This window comes from Schistocerca piceifrons, chromosome 3 (assembly GCF_021461385.2).
Source record: "Schistocerca piceifrons isolate TAMUIC-IGC-003096 chromosome 3, iqSchPice1.1, whole genome shotgun sequence".
Taxonomy (NCBI): Eukaryota; Metazoa; Arthropoda; class Insecta; order Orthoptera; family Acrididae; genus Schistocerca; species Schistocerca piceifrons.
The window spans coordinates 620,576,998-620,599,631 of record NC_060140.1 but is presented as its reverse complement, the minus strand read 5'-3'; positions in this window follow the sequence as shown (position 1 = coordinate 620,599,631).

Sequence of the window (22,634 nt, the reverse complement as noted above, 5' to 3'; positions counted from 1 at the left end):
TATAGCTTGTGTATCCCCATTTCAAAGTTGCAGCGACAGGTACAGCACAGATATGAGACTATTTCAGTCAAAAGCAATTCTTCATCTTTGTTTACTTAGGAAACAACTGTATTAACTTAGGGCTGGTCATGGAGCCGCAAACCCCCACAAATCCTACAAGCGTGTGCGCTGTTGCTCCTCCAGATATTCTATCTTGCTAACCAAGCTATTACCTGCTCTCTCGCTCTCTCTCTCTCTCTCTCTCCCTCCCTCTCTCTCTCTCTCTCTCTCTCTCTCTCTCTCTCTCTCTCACCTGGTCCCACAAGGGAAAAAGTAGTTCGGAGAATACAAACATTATTTGACGGTAGAACATAAAACAACTGTACAGTAAAATACTGCATGCTCTGTTCTAGATAAAGTGTATCCACAGCATCCATCGAGTTTCCTACCGTGTTCAAAGGACGCATGTGGTACTCATGTATGTAGGTTTAAGAGTAACTTCCTTGCATATGTAATATATCCATCTCTCCTGCCTTGTTCTCACAGCCACTGAGTACCTTGAGTCACATATCTTTCACTTAGTGATGTTGTCCAGACAGATTTTGTTCTTGGAACTGTGCCCCCGTATTCAGCACCGTGGAAAACAACGTTGGTACATGCCCTCGGTTACAGTACTGTTACCGCAAAGGCACAAGCTCAATGTCTCCGATCCTGCGCCGCAAAACATAGGTGCACGTGCCGTACCCAATTCGCTCCTCTTTAGACTTTCATTTGCACGGTCTTGCTACTCGCTCCCAGGCGTCGCGCAGTTACTATTAACAACAATCATCATCTCCAAGCCCAGATAGTTTCGAATGGTGCGGCGCCTGGCACGGCATGTAATTACGTAATCGTCTATAAGGCCAGTATATTGCCATATTTTTTCGCTGTTGACATGGTGTTTCGATCATCAACTTTCTCCTCCAAATACGAAAATATTTTGTTGACGCCGACCTACGTAGGTAGAAACTACCATCATAATAAAATAAGGGCAATTAGAGCTCGCACGGAAAAACATAGATGTTACTTTTTCCGAGCGCTGTTCGAGAGTGGAATAATAGAGAATTAGTTTGAAGGTAGTTCAGTGAACCCACTGCCAGGCACATAGGTGTGATTTGCAGAATAGCGATGTACGTGTAGATGTTGGTATGGTATTATAACTGTCGAAGACATTCCACATTACAGCGAGATGCCGCAATTATGACCCAAGTAACATGCAAATATCCAACTACACAAAGCAGATAGTGGGAAGGCAAAACCCAGTATCTTTTCAAAATGTTCACATTTAATATAAATGACAAGAAAATTGAAGTAGTAACGACACAATAATGGTTGATAATGATACAGTGAAAAGATAAATCAATCGAGACATTAATTCTCGTAAAATTTATTTATTTTTGTTTCTAACTAGTGTCTGGGTGCCCTAAGATTTTTATTTGTGTGAGGCATTTAGGTGAAGACCAGCGTGATGGAAGATACAGTTCATCTTAGTTCAGCGCAGATGTCAAGCGGCTTACAATTTCTTCAAATGTCTTAGAAAAAAAAAATCACTGTCGTCCATATAGCAAAGACAAGGAGTCCATTTAAGGTGTTGAAGCAGACCAAAGACATAAATTTGAAGCCATATAAGGTAACAGCAGTTTCGTCTCAGTAATCCTCGTCAAACTCGATGTCCCTGTAGCAATCCACGTATACATAGCGGACAAATATTTCGCTCTCTTTAAACACTCCAAAGTGCCATCAGTCCGTAGCTCTGGGTATATATCCATTTCATTTCTTCAGATGCTAGTAGTCGACGCAGAAACACCAAATGCCTTCTTTCTTCTTCACGTGAACCACAGAGGAGGACCAAGGACTTCCTGATGACTAAATGTTGTCTTATTTCGGCGCCATCTCCATTTCGATCTGATTTATCCGTCGTTCAGCCGACTGATGACGCTATGACCACAGGTGATGACATAGTTTTTCACATTGGGTCGTCTGCTCTACCTTTCTTCCTCTCCGGATTTTATGAGGTGCCCGAAAATTGATGCAGAATGGCCAACAGTCACTGACGTTTCACGGTCGAGCTGAGCCTATTGCCCGCTAGACGGTAGATTCCTTAGATTCCTCCGATGGGCAGTCGCTAATGGCAGTGTAGCACGATTCTCCATCGATAGCACTGATCTGACTTTCCTGGACTGGTTCGGCTGTCCCTAAGCGTATACCATTAGGGGCGACTTGCGGCTATTCACGACGTCTAGCGACCCCGACCTCTTCTTGTTCGCTTATGATGATACGATCATCGCTGGCATGTAAATTTCTTTTCCAGGGAAAGTAGACATCGGAGACTCTTCTTTATCTACAGTGGTTCAGGGAATCCACAACGGAAACACAGTGGCATGTTCTCCGTTCTTCAGCTGTCGGTCGTCTGTGCAGTGACCGAATTGGAGAGGTAGAGAATTTTGAAAGTTGTCTGCCGGTTGCGCCGCTATCCAAGTATCTGGCACCCAAGTAATCAACCAGTTCCTGTTCGCATTTACTGTAGCGCATCACTCCCTCTCACCTGCCTTCATGCCACACGGCACTCCTCTCACGAAGCTGGGTGAGTCAGAAAGTAAGATAACACAAAGCGTGTCCCCCCCCCCCCCTCCCCGATTACCGTGGTGCCTATGGTATGTTCTTCTGGTTTCGTTCATCAGAAAATTTCATTTCTATTCCGACAATTTTGAAAATTAAATTTTAGAACAAAAATGTTTGGTACACTCAGAGCTGTACTGCTTATTTCCCTGAACAAATATTTGACTTCATTTGTTGTGAACTGGAGACGGAATCGCTTTAACCTCAACAGTTCTTGTCAGAGAAAACTAAAATTATAGATTACCTATTTAAAAAGAAATTCCCTATCAACTTTCTAGCTTTGAATTAAATTGTGGCAAGCATAAATGTCGGCAAATGTGATTATCTATCTTTTGAAAAGCATCTTGAAATATATTCACACAATTTAGTAACAGGTTTAGCCAGTTTTCTACACTTCAATCATTGATTGTGTTTATTAATAATCCATTCGTTTCAGTTAACATTACTGAACCAGCATCCGCCCCCTTAGCCGGATGATCAGTGCATATGAGTGGCAGGCAGTGGGCCCAGGTTCTATTCCCGGCGGGATGGGAGATTTTATCCGCTCGGGGACTGAGTGTTGCGTTGTCCTCAACATCATTTTATCATCATCGACACCCTTAATGCCATACCATTCAAAAATGTTCAAATGTGTGTGAATTCCTAAGGGACCAAACCGCTGAGGTCATCGCTCCCTAGACTTACACACTACTTAAACTAACTTAATCTAACTTACGCTAAGAACAACACACATACTCATGCCCGAGGGAGGACTCGAACCTTCGGCGGGAGGGGCCACGCAATAAGTGACATAGCGCCATACCATTATTTCACTTTTATTTTACTCACTGAATTTGTCAGTAGGATATGTGAGATATGTGAGATCTTCGGAACCTGTTCTCTTGAAGAGCTAGAAATGGAAATTTTAAATCTTTAAGAAGGTATATCTTTGAAATCATGTTTTGCAACTTCAGGCAGCTTCTGAACTCTGATGGAAAGTGTGGTGTCACCGCCAGACACCACACTTGCTAGGTGGTAGCCTTTAAATCGGCCGCGGTCCGCTAATATACGTCGGACCCGCGTGTCGCCACTGTCAGTGATAGCAGACCGAGCGCCACCACACGGCAGGTCTAGAGAGACGTACTGGCACTCGCCCCCAGTTGTACAGCCGACGTTCATAGCAATGGTTCACTGACAACTACGCTCTCATTTGCCGAGACGATAGTTAACCTAGCCTTCAGCTACGTTTGCTACGACCTAGCAAGGCGCCGTATTCAATTGATAATTAATATTATGAAGCATGTACCGTAACGAGAGATGTTCTACAATTATGGATTAAAGTTAAGTATTCCAGAAGCTACGTACTTTTCTTTATAGCATTCATTACGTATCCTGTTTCAGACCTCACGCCAGCCTGCGTGAGTTTAAGCGCGTGCCTTTCGGCTTCCTCTCATTGTGTCTAGGCTGTCTTGTCTAGACACAACAGAAAGGAATAAATATCACATGATCGATTGTGTTGCCTTGAGAGCTTATTCTTATTTCAGCTCGAGATATCTTTGCGACGTCTCATTTTCATCTATGAAGTTGCAAGTATAAACAGCGATCCATCCTGACAGACTCACATCTAGATGACGCATTAAGAACAGCTAGTTTAAGGTACACAACAGATTTTTCTGATATTATAGCGAACACGCAGTGCCAGACCTCACATTAATTATGTTAGTCATAAATCCAAGCAGCTTTAATTATAATTCTTCGAAATACTTTTACAGCATTACGGGTTTGTAGTAGTAGCTGTAGTACTAGCAGTAATACTGAAACAGTGATTGTGATGGTGGCGGCGCATAAGTTAAATCTACCCGAGGACGTAAATAACTTGTACACCACTGACATAAAATGACATCTATTAGATAACCTCTAATACTAAATGTAACACTAGCTCAATTACGGTACATGAAGTCTGCTAGATATTATACAGTATAAGGTTATTGCGGAAGGGAAGAGGGGGGGGGAGGCCGATGTTCACTTATTTTCACTTATTTTCACTTATTTTCGGTGTGCTCATTTCGAAATTTGCTTGTTGTAGCTATCAGCTTAGTAATTTATATATTCTAGCGGAAATTTTCTTTATGTTTACACAAATGTGTGTGGTTCTGCAGTATCCAAGACATTTTTCTATTTTACAATTTTATTCAAAAATTGAATGACAGATTATGTTAATTTTTTGTAACGTTGTAACATTTTTAAATAACCACTTCACATTCAAAATGATTTCGTAAATCAGCAGTACTAAAAATAAATATTTAATTTTTTATGGCTTTGATCTGTAATATCTTGGCTATCGAACATCTTTGTACAAATTTTTGTTTTATAGCCCGATGTTATTCAATCTGTATATTGAGCAAGCGGCAAAGGAAACAAAAGAAAAATTCGGAGTAGGTATTAAAATTCACGGAGAAGAAGTAAAAACTTTGAGGTTCGCCGATGACATTGTAATTCTGTCAGAGACAGCAAAGGACTTGGAAGAGCAGTTGAACGGAATGGACAGTGTCTTGAAAGGAGGATATAAGACGAACATCAACAAAAGCAAAACGAGGATAATGGAATGTAGTCAAATTGAATCGGGTGATGCTGAGGGGATTAGATTAGGAAATGAGACACTTAAAGTGGTAAAGGAGTTTTGCTATTTAGGGAGTAAAATAACTGATGATGGTCGAAGTAGAGAGGATATAAAATGTAGACTGGCAATGGCAAGGAAATTGTTTCTGAAGAAGAGAAATTTGTTAACATTGAGTATAGATTTAAGTGTCAGGAAGTCGTTTCTGAAAGTATTTGTATGGAGTGTAGCCATGTATGGAAGTGAAACATGGACGATAACCAGTTTGGACAAGAAGAGAATAGAAGCTTTCGAAATGTGGTGCTACAGAAGAATGCTGAAGATAAGTTGGGTAGATCACGTAACTAATGAGGAGGTATTGAACAGGATTGGGGAGAAGAGAAGTTTGTGGCACAACTTGACTAGAAGAAGGGATCGGTTGGTAGGACATGTTTTGAGGCATCAAGGGATCACAAATTTAGCATTGGAGGGCAGTGTGGAGGGTAAAAATCGTAGAGGGAGACCAAGAGATCAGTACACTAAGCAGATTCAGAAGGATGTAGGTTGCAGTAGGTACTGGGAGATGATGAAGCTTGCACAGGATAGAGTAGCATGGAGAGCTGCATCAAACCAGTCTCAGGACTGAAGACCACAACAACAACAAGAAGTATTCAGTTACTAGACATAGTTGTGAAACTCTCTTGATTGAAATGCGTTGTGGCTGGAATAAACGTGTTCACCAGATCAAAATTAGATGTTGTGTTTGTTAAAAACTTAACCTTGGACTTAGCTCTTTGTTTGATCTGAAATATGTAACTAGCATGATGTATGCGGATCCGCAGATTCCGAAAACATGAGGAAGCCATTTGAGAACTGGCTGACGATAGCAGTGAGATCAATGAGAGAAGAAAAAAATTAACTGTATAGCTTGTTAACGATTAGTTTTTTAGATTCTCCCAAATATTTGTCTTATTGGAATACGACGTACTCAGAACTGTTAAATTTTATGTTTAGGAGAGAACGAGTAGGTTACAATTGTCACGTGTTACTCCGTAACTGAAGAGGCAAAGAAATAAAAAAGAGATTACAGTGCAATTTAAACGAATGCTAGTGGGTGAGGAATGCTTGCAGAGCACTGCTTTCTCGGTAAGCATTTCGTTGCGTGCGTGCTTTATTGAACGTGGTGGCGCAGTCCTGAGGACCCTGAACCATAAAGCTGATATCTCGCTGAAGGCACTCGTTTCGTAACGTTTTGAATTTTTCATTGCAGGAAGTTTCCTATGTTCCGAAACATGGTCCATATTGTACCAGTGAACATGCTGGACCAACCAGTTCAAGTGGTGGCCTATAATACATGATAAATGCAAAAGTTGTTAATGGGTCAATGGCACAAGATTAATTATGAGGGAGAAGATGTGAGAACAATTTTTTTATAAAGCGTTAAAACGCTATAGCCAGAGACACGCTATAAAAACAAAGTTGCAATTAATATTTGGTATTTTTTGAAGATATACTTGTATGCACATATACAACAAGTGAGATCATAGAGAGGCATTATGGTACAAACTGGTCGCCGGCTTCAGCAGCCTATGAAGTGTATTTGTGTCCGTACAGTCCATGCAGAAATGGATTCCTGACGCCCCATACTCACCGCGGTAGCGTTCTGACTCTTAATAAACCGTCGATCGCTCCGTGAGGTTCTACGGATGCGGCATGACTTACGTTCGCCAAATACTTGTGGTCGTGCTGTGCGGCGGTTTACACACGGAGAAATACACCGTCTGTCAAAAGATCAAAAGTATCCGGACAGCCCTGTGTAATGCGGAATGGACAAGTAGATGTCAAGAGAGGCGAACCCGCCAGTGTAAAAGGAGGCGAGGAGTGTCGTGTTATCAGAAGGGAAGCAGCAACAGCAGAGTGGGTCGGTCACGAGAATTCGTTGACTTCGAACGTGGACTGGTCATTGGACGTCACCTGAGTAACAAATCCAACACGACATTTGAAGCCCTCTAACGCTACTCAAGTCGACGGTTTATGGTGCGATCGCTAACTGGAAACGGGAAGGAACACCCGCAGCTAAACCAATAACATGGAGACTTCACCTATTGACAGATAGGGACCGCCGAGCATTGTCGAAGGCAGTTCTCAAAAATCGTATGAAATCAGCCGGAGCATAGCACAAAGGATGTGCGTGAAGATTTAAAAAGAAAAGCGTACATTGGTCAATGCTAAGCGATGCTTGAGATGATTTAATGATCTACGCCGTTAGGCAGTGGATCGCTGGAAACGCGTCGTTTAGAGAGGTGAAACACGCTGTACCATCTGCTAGTCCGACGGAGGGGTTTGGGTCTGGCGAATGACTGGAGAAAGTTACGTGCTGTCACGTATAGTGGCAACCGTGAAGTACAGAAGAGGTGGTGTTACGGTATGGTTGTCTTTTTTCCGTCGTGAGGATGTAGTTCCCTTATTGAGCTCAAGAAAACGATAAACGCGGTAGGATATTATTACATTTTGCAGCGTTGTGTTATGCATACAGTAGAGAAACAGTTCGGACACGATGTTTGATTGTATCAGCATGACAATGCTTCCTTTCATAAAGCAACATCTGTGAGCTAATGGTTTGTGGATAACAGCATTCCTGAAATGGACTAGCGTGCCTACAGCCCCGACCTGAACCGGATGGAACACCTTTTGGATCAGTTAAAACGTCGACTTCCCTCCCGACCGCCCGCATCCCGTGGTCGTGCGGTAACGTTCTCGCTTCCCACGCCCGGGTTCCCGGGTTCGATTCCCGGCGGGGTCAGGGATTTTCTCTGCCTCGTGATGGCTGGGTGTTGTGTGATGTCCTTAGGTTAGTTTGGTTTAAGTAGTTCTAAGTTCTAGGGGACTGATGACCATAGATGTTAAGTCCCATAGTGCTCAGAGCCATTTGAACCATTTGAACCCTCCCGACCCCACCGTCCGATATCTCTACCTTCTCTGGCTTCGGCTCTTGAGAAAGGAGGGACTTCCATTTCTCTTGAGAAAGAATGGGATGCCATATCTCCACAGGCATTTAGACATCTCATCGAAAGTGTGTACAGATGTGTTCAGTCTGTCATAAAGGCGGAGGATGGGCACATCTCATATTAATTTTGATTAGTTGGTGTAGTCTCTGGGATGGTGACTATCGACACCAGAGAGCGTTCACCACGTAAACCAGAGTGCTATGACTTTGACTCATGCGTCTTGCACCGATTATCAATACAGATTCAAGATCGGTTAACTCTCTACTTATTCACTCGTTCACTACACACCTGTCTATAACAGATTGTTCACATATAGCGTCTGCACTCGCGCTAGAGTCGCACCTTGCCGCAACCTTCAGGCTAATACACGGGACACCTTCAAATGGAACAACCCGTCGGTGACTTCTGGCCACACAGTTCATACCGGGTGCTTATACGAGTGCAACTACTCACAGAGGTCCAGTGTGGGCTGTAATTATCGTATGGCAGCGAAACTTAGCAGATATTCTAATGCGTTAATGCAGAACCGATTTAAGCTGAAAAAAAACACAGTTCCGATTTTGGCAATCAGGTGCAAATCTGGCGCTGTGAATGGAAGAAAGTCGTATAGCAATGTTTCCATATGTAATGGATTAGGAACGGGTCGCGAGCGGAAAAGGCCGAAGAAATCAGAAATGCATTGATTTTATTACTAACTGTTAGTTACACACTTTGTTCAATATGATCACGGGAGACGTCGACGAGATGCTGCATCCGTTAAACGACGTGACCAACAGTTGTTCGCAGCATTTCCGGCGGAATCTGAGCAACGTGCTCCTGTATACTGGCCTTCAGATCAGGTAGAGAGCGAATGTGTCCCTGGGAAATGCGTTCTTTTATATATATCCAGAGCCAAAATCACTTGGATTCAGATCAGGTGATCTTGCAGGCCACACATGTGGGAAACCTCTGAAGGTAATAAATTCGTGGAAGTCTGCATTAAGCAGATCTGTCACTAGTCGAGCGACATGATGTGTTGACCCATCTTGCATGAAAACAATGGTTTCCACACAGTTGCGCTTTTCCAAAGCAGGAATGGCATGCCGAACAAGGACTCGACAACATGCAGACTTCACGGCAGGCCTGACAGACCCTCTCGGTGTATTTTCTTCAAAGAAGAACGGACTGAGAATAAAGGTGTTTTTGAATTTACACTACACAGTCACATAAGGCGAGTGCAGTGGCTCTTCGTGCAAAACACGTGGTTTAACAGTACCTTAAACTTGTCAGTTCTGTGTATTCTCTGCACCGTGTAGTGTAAAATGTGCCTCGTCACTAGACGGAATACTACTCGGTCACATATCATCAACTTCCATCCGTACCAGAAACCAAAGAATACATTCAGAACATTGCTGCGGATCATGAGGTCTCAGTTGCAAGTGCAAGTGCAAGTGCAAGGCTTACACAGGATAGAGTATCATGGAAAGCTGCATCAAGCCAGTCTTCGGACTGAAGACCACAACAACGACAACATGACGGTATGACATCCACCTGTGCAGGTGCAAGTGTAAAATAGACCGCAAAATTTTGGGTGGGCAATTCTCGTAACACTGCACGAGTGCTATATCTACCTGGGGCCGTTGCTCCACGGTCAGTTACACCAACAGAAAGCTCGTCAATAGCTTCCAAAGGGATACGACGCCTTTTTCTTCCAGGTGTCATACCAAGCTCAAAGTTGTTTTCGAATTTCATTATCATCCTCTTAAAACCATTTGTTGACATCGAAATCCCTCCTCGACATTTCAAGCGGGGATACACTCTCAATGCAGCACTGTAATTGCTACCGTTCACATAAAACGTTTCACTAACAGCACATGGTCTCTCTGCTCGATAGCTATACTGCTCCCTTATATTATGGCTTGTCAGATGACAGCGTGGATGTCATACCGTCATGTTGTCGTTGTTGTGGTCTTCAGTCCGAAGACTGGCTTGATGCAGCTTTCCATGATACTCTATCCTGTGTAAGCCTCCTGATCTCTGAGTAACTACTGCAACCTACATCCCTCTGAATCTGCTTACTGTATTCATCTCTTGGTCTCCCTCTATGATTTTAGCCCACACGCTTCCCTCCAGTACTAAATTGGTGATCCCTTGATGTATCAGAACGTGTCCTGTCAACCGAGCCCATCTTTTGGTCAAGTTGTACCACAAATTTCTCTTTTCCCCAGTTCTATCCAATACCTCCTCATTAGTTACATGATCTGCTCATCTAATATTCAGCATTCTTCTCTAGCACCAAATTTCAAAAGTTCCTATTCTCTTCTTGTCTAAACTATTTATCGTCTATGTTTCATTTCCATACATGGCTACACTCCATAAAAATACCTTCAGAAATGACTTCCGGACACTTAAATCTACATTCGATGTTAACAAATTTCTCTTCTTCAGAAACGCTTTCCTTGCCATAGCCAGTCAACATTTTAAATCCTCTCTACCTCGACCATCATCAGTTATTTTTCTCCCCAGATAGCAAAGGTCATCTACTGCTTTAAGTGTCTCATTTCCTAATCTAATTCCCTCAGCGTCACCTGACTTAATTCGACTACGTTTCATATCTTCGTTTTGCTTTTGTTGATGTTCATCTTATATCCTCTTTTCAAGATGCTGTCCATTCTGCTCAACTGCTCTTCCAGCGCCTTTGCTGTCTTTCCCAAAGTTGCAATTTTATCGGCAAACCTTGAAGTTATTATTTCTTCTCTCTAGACTTTAAGTCCTACTCCAGGTTTTTCTTTTGTTTCCTTTACTGCTTGCTCAATACGCGGATTGAATAGCATCGGGGGTAAGCTACAACCCCGTATCATTCCCTCCTCAATCACAGCTGCCCTCTCGTTTCTGTACAAATTGTAAATATCCTTTTACTCCCTATATTTGACCCCTGCCACCTTTAGAATTTGAAGGAGAGTATTCCAGTCAACATTACAAAAGCTTTCTCTAAGTCTACAAATGCAAGAAACGTAGGTTTACCTTTTCTTAACCTATCTCCTATGAGAAGTCGTAGGGTCAGTATTGCCTCGCGTGTTCCTACATTTCTCCAGAATCTAAACTGATCTTCCCCGAGGTCGGCTTCTACGACTTCTTCCATTCTTCTGTAAATGATTTGTGTAAGTATTTTGCAGCCGTGACTCATTGAACTAATAGTTCGGTAATTTTCAAATATGTCAGCACCTGCTTTCTTTGGAACTGGGATTATTGTATTCTTCTTGAAGTCTGAAGCTATTTCGTCCGTCTCGTACATCTTGCTCATCAGATAGAAGAATTTTGTCATGGCTGCGTCTCCAAAGTCTATCAGTAGCTCTTTCGGAATGTTGCTTACTCCCGGGGTCTTGCTTCGACTTAGGTCTTTCCGTGCTTTGTCAAATTCTTCACACAGTATCATCTCTCCCTTCTCATCTTTCTCTACGCCCTCTTCCATTTCGACAATATTGCCCTCAAATGCATCTCCCTCCTATAGGCCCTATATACACTCCTCCCACCTTTTTGTTTTCTCTTCGTTGCTTAGAATTGGTTTTCCAACTGAGCTCTGGACATTCATACAGGTGGTTCTCTTTTCTCTAAAGGTCTCTTTAATTTTCCTGTAGGCATTATCTATCTTACCCCTAGAGATATATGCCTCTACATCCTTACATTTGTCCTGTAGCCATTCCTGCGTAGCCATTTTGCGCTTCCTGTAAATCACATGTTTTTAGACGTTTGTGTTCCCTTTCGCCTGCTTCATTTATTGCATATTTATATTTTCTCCTTTCATCGATTTAATTCAATATCTCTTGTGCTACCTAAGGATTTCTACTAGCCTTCGTCTTTTTACCTACTTCATCCTCTGCTGCCTTCGCTATTTCACCTCTCAAAGCTACGCATTCTTCTTTCGATATTCCTTTCCCCTTTTCTTGTCAATCGTTCCCTAATGCTCCCTCTGAAACCCTCTACAACCTCTAGTTCTTTCACTTTATTCAGGTCCCATGTCTTAAAATTCCTGCCTCTTAAAATCTGGTTCCTAAATCTCTGTCTAGCCATTGTGCAATCAATCTGAAAACTTTCGGTGTCTCTTCCACGTATACAACCTTCTCTCATTATTCTTAAACCAAGAGTTAGCTATGATTGAAGTATGCTCTGTGCAAAATTCTAGCAGGCGGCCACCACTTTCATTCCTTTCATCCAATCCATATTCACCTACTACTTTTCCTTCTCTTCATTTCCTACAATCGAAATCCAGTCCCCCATGACTATTTAATTTTCTGCTCCCTTAACTATCTGAATAATTTCTTTTATCTCGTCGTACTTTTCCTTAATCTCCTCCTCATCTACGGAGCTAGTTGGCATATAAACGTGTACTACTGTGGTGGGCGTGGGTTTCGTGTCTGTCTTGGCTACAATAATGGGTTCACTATGCTGCTCATAGTAGCTTACCCGCATTCCTAATTTTTTTTACTCATTCTTAAACCTGCTCGTGCATTACCCCTATTGGATTTGGTATTTCTAACCGTCTATTTACCTGACCACAAGTCCTGCTTCTCCTGCCACCGAACTTGACTAATTCCCTCTATCTCTAGCTTTAACCTATTCATTTCCCTCTTTAAATTTTCTAAGCAACCTGCGCGATTAAGGGATCCGACATTCCACGGCCCGATCCGTACAACGCCAGTTTCGTTTCTCCTGATAACGACGTCCTCCTGAGTAGTCTCAGTTAGGAGATCCGAATGGGAGACTATTTTACCTCCGGAATATTTTACCCAAGAGGATGCCGCCATAATTTAACCATACAGTAGAGCTGCATGCCTTCGAGAAAAATTACGGCTGTAGTTTCCCCTTGCTCTCAGCCGTTCGCAGTACCAGCGCAGCAAGGCTGTTTAGGTTGATGCTACAAGGCCAGATCAGTCAATCATCCAGGCTGTTGCCCCTCTTCAGGGACCACACATTTGTCTGGCCTCTCAACAGATGAGTCACCCAAGCCTGCCACCGTCACCAAGGTCCATGGTTCATGGAGGGAGGGAGGGGGGAGGCATACCGTCATACAAATAGTGTACAGCGTCAGATTTGCACATGGTAGCCACAGTTGGAACTAATTTATTTTCTAGCGGAACTCGGTTCTACATTACCACATCAACATATCTACCAAGTTTAGCGTCCGTATCATAATTGCAGCCACACTGGAACTCCGTGAGTAGCTGCACTGTAATTTTAACCAGCCGGCATGATGTTGCAAGCTTTTTTTTCAAGTGTCGGAGTCTTTCACTGCTCTGGAGCCCAACAATGCGTGTTACAGTAGGAGAAAATATTTCCTGTAATAATTTTTGGAATACTTCGGTCCGTAATTTTCATCAACTGCATACGTTATAGATCTTTACAGCTATATTGAGTTTATGACAATGTTAATGATCGATCTTACTTGCGTGTGATCCCTGTCCCTTCTTTCTCCATTAATATAGATTGCTATGCAATTCCTTTGTTACAAATATTACGCAATCAAAACAGTGGATGCATCGTCATTCTTTCCTGAAATATAAACTTTGAAGGAATTAAATAGGGGCCGGAAGGACGATGGGCTGCATTCTGAGAGAATTGCGCATTTTACCGTGAAACAGGAACGAAAAATGTCTAATGAAGAAAGACAGCGTCTGGATCACTTGGTAAGTTTTGTTACGTTGGCCCGTCTCCAACGGTGTCACGGGTCATCCTCAAATCCAACATTTAATCACTGCAAAGTGAAGAGCGTCAGCAGGGGGAAGATTCAGTTAAAATTAAGGTAATTGTACAACTAGTTTGCTAATAAAACATATCAAGTGACCATTATTCCGTGAGATGTCGTGGTTTCATTATGAAAAGAATAATTTTGCTGTAAGATGGCCCAAATGAGCTGTTACAAGCACAAAACACATGAAGCAGAAAACTTCGTGAGCTGACCATAGTGGATGCAGGTTGCGGTAGCGTGGAGAACTGCATCAGACCAGTCTTCGGACTGCAGAAAAACAACAGTATAGCAATACAGTGTGGTTCCGGGATGGAGTGGCTGCATCGTAAAGGTTGGGGTGGGGGATCGAGTGACGCTTTGGGAGAGAATAAGGAAGGAAGAACCAAGAGGATTATGGATAGAGGCCGGCCGCGGTGGCCGAGCGGTTCTAGGCGCTTCAGTCCGGAACCGCGCGACTGCTACGGTCGCAGGTCCGAATCCAGCCTCGAGCATGGATGTTTGTGATATCCTTGGATTAGTTAGGTTTAAGTAGTTCTTAGTTCTAGGGGACTGATGACCTCAGATGTTAAGTCCCATAGTGCTCAGTGCCATTTTATGGATAGAGCACGCCTTGCATTATACAATGGTAGTGAAGGATATAAACCATGTCCGTTTCAAAAGAATCAATGTCACTGTTCATCATAATCAGTTTAGGGGAATTATGGAAAATTATCTGGCAGTCGGACAACGACATGAATCTTCCTCCTCCAGGATGGGAGTCCATTGTTTTAATGACAGCACCAAATCGCAGCGTCTACGTGTTGGTTTCAATGTGGTGGTACTATGCATCTCACCTGATTTAATCAAAAAGAAATTCGCAGAAAACGCTAGTTTCTATCTTAATGTGTGGTGTGTTCTCTAAATACATAGCGTTCTTGCAAGATTAGGCTGAAACTTGGACAAAATGAAGAAAAGGCTAAACAGCCACCTATATCTATATTTATAGCCCGCAATTCACCTCGAAAAGTGTGTCCGACGGTTCTTTGTGTAGCACTATTACTTCCCTCCGCCTGTCTTCCAGTCACGTCAGAGAAAAGAACGACTGTAAAGTCTTAGTGTGAGCTCGAATCTCTCTAGTTTTACCTTCATTCTCTTTTCGCGAGACGCAAGTAAGAAGAAACAGCATATTGACTGATTCTTCTAGGAACGTAGGCACCTGGAATTTTATCAGTAATCCTCTGTGTGATGTACAACGCCTCTCTTGTAACACCTGCTACTACAATTGGATGAGCATCTCCGTGACACTTTCACGCTTACTTATCGAACATGTGACGAAAAGCGCTGCTCGTCTTTGGATTTTCTGCTTTCCTCTCTCAGTCCTATTTGTCAGTTCCCAAGCATCGGCCGAATGAGAGTTCCGTAAGTAGTTTGGCTTTCATTTTAAAACATCCCGTTTTAAATCATTCATATAGGTACTGCCAGATATTTAATGCTTGTTACTGTTTTCGCTGATTGGCAGTCATATGATCACACAGTAATGGATCTTTCCGCTTATATATGTGAATGTGTTGATCTTCTGTAACTCTTCCTGTATTTAGCTACAGTTTTCTAGGGTTCCGTCTTCTCTACGTACAGCAACATCCTGGAACTGCTTCACTGTGCTTTCGACAGTTTCCACCAGGTCATTAATTTATATCGTAAACAGTAATGATACTGTTGCGTCGTAGAAATATGGTAATAACAACGCTACTAGATTCACAACAAGCTTTATTTCTCGTTACAGAACTACATAAACCAATAAGTCAGAGGTACTTATCTAAAGAACAATTAGATAGTCTTCCACTCTAACAGGTATCTCATTTCGTGACGTCCTCCCCACCCTGGACGACCTCTACAGGTACGACCAGCTGCACAGGACGACTGATCGTGTGACCTTTGATGTGCGGAGGATTATTGATCGTGTCTTCTCGTTTCTGTTTGGTGGTGCTCTCTCTGTTCTGGCTTTCCTCCGCATGTGTCGTCTTTCGCATCAGAATGATGTCCGCAGGATGGAATTTGATAAGCCGTTCCGGTGAACGTTCAACTTCATTGGAGTTCCTCAGCTCTAACAGGTATTGTCTCCTTGTGTGATGGGTCTTCAGTTCACAACGGCTTCAGTACTAATCAAGATGGTGTTCAGTTTCGCCTCACTGAGCTTTTCGAGTCCCATTACCTTCTGGGCAACGCTTTATAGTGCCCACTACTCTTTACTATCACCTCCCCATCAAGCCACACGTGAGGTAATGAATTTCCACGTAATACCGTGGTGGGCAAGGAATTGGTAAGTCTTTGTGGTGCCTGCCAAAGCTATCCTAGATGCATGTTTGCAGCGTGGAATGTTTTGGCGTTGTCTGTGTAAAGCGTATGGGGTGGTCCATGTGCTCCGGCGAATAGCTGAAGTGTCATGAGAAACTTATGTCTTGACAAGTTTGTACAGAGTTCGAGGCGAACGGCTCGTGTGGTATCACATGTGACAAGAGCGATATGTGGTTTGTGCATTTCTCTTGCAACTTGGGTGAATAGTACTCCAGCAATGTGTGTCCCCGCTGCAGCAAATTATATAGCAGGTGTAACTTGTTCAGATGGCAGCGGTACTTCAATTTGTTGCCCTGGTGGGTTCTTTATGATCTTTCAAGGGAAGCAAGATTTCCTGACGAACTCTGAGGATGCAAAATGCATTTCGACAGTACAGAACGAACACCAGGTGATGGAGGCGGACGTGTGTCTCTCGAGCAACCAATTGTGTGAAATGAAACTTCCAGGCAGATTAAAGCTGCTTGCCGGACCGAGGCTCGAATTCGAAACCTTTGCCTCTCGCATGCTCGAGCCTCGGTCCGACACACAGCTTTTATCTGCCAGGAAGTTTCATATCAGCGCACACTCCACTGCAGAGTGAAAATATCATTCTAATTGTGTGAAATGGTGGGAACCGTCAAGCAGCACCGAATGTTTTTGTTCCCTATTCACGTTAGTAAACTGCAATCGAACTCCAGTGCGTAACAGTCCGTCTTCCATGAAAGGGTTGTTCAGAGCGATTTTTTATTCTCCTGGCAATAGTAAGTTGTTTTGAAGTGGATATAGCTCTCCGATGAAGGACTGTCTCTGGACTGTTCTTTTCCATTCGGGCAGCTAACAGATAAGTGGCTGTAATCTTTCCCGAAGATTTCTAGTTCTGACGAACGTTGTGTAGGAAACGGAGAGTCCATGTTGTAATACCTATTAACCTCCAGCAAGAGATGAATTTACATAGTTTCAGAGCTGGTCGGGAAGACACCTACGGAAACTAGTTATGCTTTTCCTTCGTCTTCTTATCAGGAGATAGTCTGTCCACTGTCGGAGTATCAGTTGACCAATAGCCAGGAGGGAGTGCAAACCAAGGCGATCCATGCCACCAAATTTCCAGGGGATGTCTTTGACTTTCACGGAGTTCTCGTGAAAGATGATCAGCTGGGTTGTCTCGTCCTGCTGTGTGTCCACTGTGTCGAAGTCGTGTGAGTTTGTATCTCCGTTACACGATTACAACCGGTCTTCCACTTGTTTGGATCGAAACGAATATAAATTGATGTGACTTTTGAATCCTTCCACAATATCGCTACGGTACGCCAGAATTTCTTTACGTCTGAAAATTTTCTCAACTAGAAATCACATTCTGTGTTCTATTTGCTAGGAACTCTCCAATCTTATCATAAAGCTGATCTCATATTCCAGAAGCTGATATTTTGTTCATTAGGCGACAGTGCGGAACTGTGCCTTCAGAAATCAAGGAACATTGCACCCACCTGGGCACAAGTATCCGTCTTCAGAGGCTCGTAGTCGAACAGTTAGTTATCAGAATATTTCATCTTCTTAGCTTGTTACATTTTCTTACTTAGTTAATAGGGTGGAAAATCTACCGAGTTATTGGTTTTATAGCCTCTCCTTTTATTGTATTTATCATCGCATACTCAACATCATTTTCTTTTTTATTATTCTTCATTGCTCCTCTGCTGAACTACTGTGCTTTTGCTTAATCCTGTAGCCAGCTCTTTTATTTAGCTCAATGGTCACTGTTTCTTCTCCCTTTTCATCAGTCTTCTGGCACGTTCATGCGGCCTGTCACGCATATTCTCCTGTGTCAACCTCTTCACTCAATCTAACAGACCCACCGTCCTCGCGTTTTTGTTAATTATATTCCAGATTGTGTCTTTGCCTACAGTATTTGCCCATTGCGGCTCTTTCTTGTACCACAGAAGCTTGCTGACTATTTAACATGTCCTATCATCCTGCTCCGTAGAAGTCAGTATTTTCCAAACATTTCTTTTGTCGTCGATCTTGCAGAAGTCCTCCTACTTATCTTATCAGTCCACCAGTCCACTTTATTTTGAGTTAACTTTCAGTGATACTACATCTGAAACGACTCGATTCTCTTCTTTTCCGGTATTCTCACAGTGCGCCATTCATCTGCATACAATGCTGTGCTCCAGAACATTCTCAAACATTTCTTCTTTAAATTAAGACCTATATTTGATAGTAGTAGACTTCTTTCGACGAGGAATGTCCACTGTGGCTATGCTATTCTGAGGTTCGTCGGTTATTCAGTATTTCATTTTCCCGACTTGTCAATAATCAACTCCCTCGTCTGTTTCTTTTTCTTTAAATTTTATGGGTCTGAGATGTTAAGCATAGATCAATCGTAATGTCTTCTGAGATGAAGAGACTGATACAAGGTGGAAACAGAAAGAGTTGTCAAAAATATCAGGACAGTACGTGCAAACCAGGTCTCGAGGGAAAAAAACTTGATAGGTGTTGTTTGTCGCAGCCGAAGAGCAACACGCATCGCGTGACAGCACCAGGCCGCCTCGTTCTGGGTTGTTTGTGGATACCTGTAACTGCGTGGCGTGCAGACAGCGTAACAATAGCGGAGCACACCGCTCGCTAACGACCAGTCCACTAATTGCTGGGGCTTGCAATGAGGGCGTGGAAATCCAAGGCAACGGTAGCGAACACAGCCTTACTGTAGCCGCCGAAGTACCTACTGCATCCACACAGTACACTGGAAACGCAAATGAATGACGTTCCAGTGTGGAACACTGTATTTGCAGAACGGGAAAAATTATCGAATTGACAGAGAAATGGCGTCGATATAAATAATTCCACATAACTACGCAGGCTTTCCTGTGACCGGCAATCAGACTTCAATAATATACAATTGCTAGGCAAAAAAAGTAATATTTGTAGCAAGATAATCTGGGAAGGCCTTGGGAGAGCCAGTCCTGACAAAACTCTACCATCTGGTGAGCAAGATGTATGAGATAGGCGAAATACCCTCACACTTCAAGAAGAATATAATAATTCCAATCCCAAAGAAAGCAGATGTTGACAGATGTGAAAATTACCGAACTATCAGTTTAATAAGTCACAGCTGCAAAATACTAACACGAATTCTTTACAGACGAATGGAAAAACTAGTATAAGCCAACCTCGGGGAAGATCAGTTTGGATTCCGTAGAAACACTGGAACACGTGAGGCAATACTGACCTTACGACTTATCTTAGAAGAAAGATTAAGGAAAGGCAAACCTACGTTTGTAGCATTTGTAGACTTAGAGAAAGCTTTTGACAATGTTGACTGGAATACTCTCTTTCAAATTCTGAAGGTGGCAGGGGTAAAATACAGGGAGCGAATGGCTATTTACAATTTGTACAGAAACCAGATGGCAGTTATAAGAGTCGAGGGACACGAAAGGGAAGCAGTGGTTCGGAAGGGAGTGAGACAGGGTTGTAGCCTCTCCCCGATGTTATTCAATCTGTATATTGAGCAAGTAGTGAAGGAAACAAAAGAAAAATTCGGAGTAGGTATTAAAATCCATGGAGAAGAAATAAAAACTTTGAGGTTCGCCGATGACATTGTAATTCTGTCAGAGACAGCAGAGGACTTGGAAGAGCAGTTGAACGGAATGGATAGTGTCTTGAAAGGAGGATATAAGATGAACATCAACAAAAGCAAAACGAGGATCGTGGAATGTAGTCGAATTAAGTCGGGTGATGCTGAGGAAATTATATTAGGAAATGAGACACTTAAAGTAGTAAAAGAGTTTTGCTATTTGGGGAGCAAAATAACTGATGATGGTCGAAGTAGAGAGGATATAAAATGTAGACTGGCAATGGCAACGAAAGCGTTTCTGAAGAAGAGAAATTTGTTAAAATCGAGTATGGATTTAAGTTTCAGGAAGTCGTTTCTGAAAGTATTTGTATGGAGTGTAGTCATGCATGGAAGTGAAACATGGACGATAAATAGTTTGGACAAGAAGAGAATAGAAGCTTTTGAAATGTGGTGCTACAGAAGAATGCTAGAGATTAGATGGGTAGATCACATAACTAGTGAGGAGATATTGAATAGGGTTGGGGAGAAGAGAAAATTGTGGCACAACTTGACTAGAAGAAGGGATCGGTTGGTAGGAGATGTTCTGAGACATCAAGGGATCACCAATTTAGTATTGGAGGGCAGCGTAGAGGGTAAAAATCGTAGAGGGAGACCAAGAGACGAATACACTAATCAGATTCAGAAGGATTTAGGTTTCAGTAGTTACTGGGAGATGAAGAAGCTTGCACAGGATAGAGTAGCAAGGAGAGCTGCATCAAACCAGTCTCAGGACTGAAGACCACAACAACAACAATCTGGGAAGCGGTTGAAATCTCTAAGAATGAGTGCAGTTTTAACAGATCGCTCAGATGACCAGCTTCTTGGCTAAGCATCATCGAGGAACTAATTGGTGTAATTAAATGAAACTACATGGTTCCAGAGATCTTTTCAAGTCTCAAACATCTATGATGTATATATGCAGACTGAAGCGGCGACTGAAAATTTGTACCAAGGCCGGAGTTCGAACCCGAGTCTCCTGTTCACTGGGCAGACGCACTAACCACCAAGCTACCCTGGCACAGTGACTTTGCACAACTGCACTGACAACCCTAACACGCCTCCCTCCTCAATCCAGATTCCCGTTCACGCTTCAGCTCAATTCGTATTCCTCCTAAAAACTCAAACAGTACTGCAGAGACTCTCCACCTGTATTGGAATAGTATCCCACGATCGAACGAAACGGGGGATCCTGTCTGAAATCCAGGCATAGGTGTTTTAATTAAAAGGACGTATACGGTTCCAAAGACCTTTTCAAGTCTCAAACATTTATGATGATAGCCTCTGTCGTGTTATTCGGTCTTAGTGGAATACCAAGTGGGTAGAGGTGAGAATGGGAATTAGAACTGAGGAGGGACCGATGTAGTCCGTGGAGTTGTGCAGAGACAAAGTGCCAGGTCAGTGTAGTGTTTAGCGCATCTGCTTTGTGAATAGGAAACCAGGGCTCGAATCCCAGCTTTGGAACAGATTTTCATTTGCCGCTTCAGTCTGCGTATATACATTAACTGGTAGGTTGAATTATTTTGCGTTTACAGTAAATAATTTTCAGAGCTACGCTTTATTAAGCGTAACCAGACGCAGTCGCGACACTTTGCCAGAAAATGATGGGAGACACACTCATCGACACGCCGTGCCATTTCGACGAATCTGCTCATCTGGAAACTCGAGAGCTTTACTTTAGAGAAACCAAAATTCCGCTAAGACATATTTCGTTTTATTTTCCCAATTTAGTAATCTGTAAAAATGACTAACTGCTTCTCAGTCCTGAATTTTCTGCTATTCTGAGGAACTCTAAGCGAAGCCGTAGCGATGATGTATTCACTGACGAGTCGCAACACCATGATCAGCTACTTAATAGCGTGGTGGCCCACGTTTCAAACACAATACTCCAGCCGTTCTGCATGGCGTGGACCATACAAGTCCTTTGTAGTTTTCCTGATGTATCTGTCACCAGATGTCTACGCAGAGGGCACGCATTTCCCGTAAATTACCGGCAGGTGCTTTGTGGACACAGAGGTGGCGCCCTGTACAGTGTTCACGATGTACTCCATCGGTCAAATCTGGTGGCCAAGACATCCACGTGAGCTCACAATCATGCTTCTGAAAACACTGTGGCCCCATTGTGGTCTTGTGACACACACAGTTATCCAGTTGGAAGATGCCTTACTGTCGTGGTAGACATCGAGCATGAAATAATGCAGCTTGTCCTCAATAATGTTTACGTGGTCCACGGCTGACATGGTGCCTTCGATTCCTACCACAAATCCTATGGAAGCCCAGGTGGATGTCCCCCACAGCGCAATACTCCCCCAGCGACCTGTGTCCACGGCGCTGTGCTTGTATCGATCAGGCATTCTCCTGAGTGGCGGAGCTTCCGGACACGACCATTGACGTGGTTTCCCACAACGAAACTCTCTCGAAATCTAGTAGAAAACCCGAAGAGATTCTGGGCGTATGTAAAGTGCACTAGCGGCAAGACGCAGTCCACACCTTTTGTATCCCGCCTGGAAGGCGGCGCATGGGTCTGCTCCTGAAATCTGACAAAGAGGCCGAATGAAAGGACGCGAGTAGGAACAGGTGAGGTAAAGCATGTCGGTACTGCAAGTAAACTAAAAGAGGTTTTTACTGGTGTATGAATATATACAAATGAATACTTATCTCTGTACAGATGAGCACGTAGGTGTGCAGGCAAAGTCCAGATAAGAAAGTCTCAATAGCAAGCTAAGCTAAAGCGATGGTTCTCGGCCGTCTGCTCTTCATTAATTGGGCGAA